The sequence below is a fragment of the Chelonoidis abingdonii genome, chromosome 7 (genome assembly GCF_003597395.2).
Source record: "Chelonoidis abingdonii isolate Lonesome George chromosome 7, CheloAbing_2.0, whole genome shotgun sequence".
NCBI lineage: Eukaryota > Metazoa > Chordata > Testudines > Testudinidae > Chelonoidis > Chelonoidis abingdonii.
This window is the reverse complement of record NC_133775.1, coordinates 25,114,098-25,117,144: the sequence shown is the minus strand read 5'-3', so window position 1 is coordinate 25,117,144 and position 3,047 is coordinate 25,114,098.

Sequence of the window (3,047 nt, the reverse complement as noted above, 5' to 3'; positions counted from 1 at the left end):
AGAAAGTTTTATTATTGGGTGAGGTGTCACTCTGGAGCCTTCGACTGTTTGGAATAGGAGTAGGCTATTTTTAGATAGTTGCTGCTGTTTAATTATGGATTTTTGTTTTGTGATGCATATAATCAGTCACCATATTCACAAATTCAAGATTTCCCAATGGCAAAAGTCTTAAAGATTGGACTTTTATTGCTTTCATCCCTTATCAAAATGGAAGTAAGCAGCACATGGAGTCAGCAACAAATATCCTGGGAAACATACTTAGGGCCTGATCCTACTGGTTTCTTAAATCTTAGGATTTACTGTTGCATGTAGGAAATATTTCAAGCACTCTGTTTAGCCCAAGACTATTGTGCATCTTAGACATGATGGAGGAGGGCTGTGGGGCTGCTCTAAATGTGCAGTCCTACCAGGGGTGAAAGTAAGGTAAAATACTGACCGGTATGGGGCTCTGGCTCTGGGCCCCCAGAAGGGGCGGGGCCTCAGGAGGAAGGGGCAGGACTGGGGGTCAGCCTCCCCCAGCCAGCCCTTCCATGCTGCTTGACCTGTGCTGCCCATCGCTCCGGCGGCGATTTAAAGGCCCCGGAGCTCCGGCCACTGCCTTGCTAGCAGTGGCTGGGAGCCCTGGGCCCTTTTAAATCACCAGACCCCGGGGCAGCTTCCCCTTTTGCCCCCCCCTCCATTGGTGGCCTTAACATGGGCTGTGTACAGGCTAGTACTGCCGGCCACTTCTTACTGGTATGCTGTACTGGCCCATACTGACCTACTTTCACCTCTGAGTCCTACACATGGGATAGTACAATCCAAAGGCTGAGCTAGTACCAAAGGTATAGCACACATGCAAAAGGTTTCACCCCAAAACATGAGAGTTTTAGTTTCTTTGATTTAGCTGATATAGTCAGGACATTTTCCTTAATATTTGATGAATAATTTTTACCAAGTGCAGGAAAAGTGATCAGTAACCAGTGTGACAAAATCAGACCTCATAGCTATAAGAGAATAATGGAAGACAGGTATATCAGCCCTAGAATTGTGAAGGCCCTTTTCCCTCTGAACTGAAAAGAGGTTACCTCAAGTTAATTAGAGACACCTGAGCCCAATTAAGGGCTGCTGGTGACTTTTAAAAACCCCCTTTGCTGGTGAGAGAGAGAGAGTGAGGAGAGATGAGAAACAAGTTGCAGCAGGGTTAGGGGCAATAAGGAGAAAAGGTTTCTCCTACATGGAAGATTGATCTCCTTGCTATAGGGGAAACAATTGAGTTCACTTCTGTTTGAGGAAGGGCTGGCAACCAGATGCCAGCATAAGTCAATGGCCCAGTGAGGGGACAAGGACATTTATTTCTTTTGTGCTATGAGTTTATTTTTGCTTAAGAGAACCACCACGCCTACCTTGCAAATATTGAAAAAAATAAACCAAAGAATTAAAAACCTCTGGAGTGGGATTGATTTTCTCCAGGCCTCCCACTGGTAGAGGGAGGAAAGCTGAGGCTGCCGAGGGGAAGGAGGTACCTTGCCCCACCACTAGAACCAAAGAAAACTTGTTTCCAGTTGGGAAGTGCCTTCAGTTTTGCAGCTTGGCTTGTATCTGCATATACAAGCACATTGCACCTCCCATCAGAACTAAATGCAGGCATACAAAATGACCGCAGGTTTAACACGAAAGCCAACTGACTGGTGAGTTATCACACCTCTCTTTGTCTCTACCATACCTTTTCTGTTCTTCAGGAAATAGCAAATAGACGGTGTGCAGCCCAGTGCCACATGCAGCCACTGCTATAACAAGTGGCCTGCTTTCTCACCACAAATGGTGCATGAGTAGGCTGCTACAGGAGATGCATTTGGAGTACTTCTGTGGAGCCCTGTGCAGGATCTGGCCTTCTGATTTATTACAGACAAACATATGACATTCAGAAATAGGCTGTCCATGGGGAACAGGCAGTGGTGGATTAACAAATTTGGCACCCCTAGGCCCTCAAAAAATTGCCGCCCCTCACCAGCTCATCTCTGCTCCCCCATGGTAAGCCTGGGAGGGAGCGGGGAAAAGGGGAGTTGTGGCGCACTCGGGGGATGGCAGCGGTGGAGTGGAGGTGAGCTGGGGCAGGGAGCGGTTCCCTGCCCCTGCCCCCAAGAGTCACTCCCCGCACCCTCCGGCCCCAGCTCACCTTTGTTCTGCCTCCTCCGATCATGCTGCTACTCGCTTCTCCCTCCCTCCCAGCGCTTTCGCATGGCAAACCTGGGAGGCCGGTGAAAGGAGGGAAGCACAGCACACCTGGGGAGGGGGCAGGCCGGGGATTTGGGGAAGGGGCAGAGTTGGGGAGGGGTTGCGAGCGCCCCTGCAAATTTGCCACCCGAGGCCTAGGCCTAGGCCTTGTTGGTCTAGGTGATAATATGCCTCTAGGAACAGGGAGCAACCCACTATTGGGGCACCATTGCTTCTTACGTAAGGTCCCATTGCTTCTTACATAAGGTTCCCTGGGGAAGAGGGGTGTTACCCTTTCAGGCACAGGGCCCTGAACCAGCTCTGTGACATACATCCAAACAAAACTTCTGAAGCCAAACATCTGTGAAGCCTTAGAGAGAATGTCTGTATGTTTGAATTTGAAATCTGGATAAAAATCCCGTCTGGCCCCTGTGTAACAATAGCCAAAACCAAACCTGAGATCCTTAGACTCACAGATTCAAAGATGTATGGTTTCAAAATACAGATCCAAATTTGCACCTTGTGTTCATTTCAATTCAAAAATATTGCGGGCATCAAGATTAACCAGTTTGTTTATGCACCAAATCAAATTGTGTGTGTTGTGTTGAGTGACCGTGTCCGGATTTCGTTCTGTTTGACATTAGTTATTACCTTCTATTCTCGTATTTCCCAGTCAGATTTAAACTCATCTTACAGGTGCTGAATAACCATAGCGAGATTGCTTTCTGGCTGAGGATTTGACAATGCCCTACAAGGTTTGATAGGATAACTTAGAATTATTGCATTTCTTTTGAATAGACTCTATTCAAGAACCAGCTATTAAACTGATGAAAGGTCAGGTCTCATCCTCT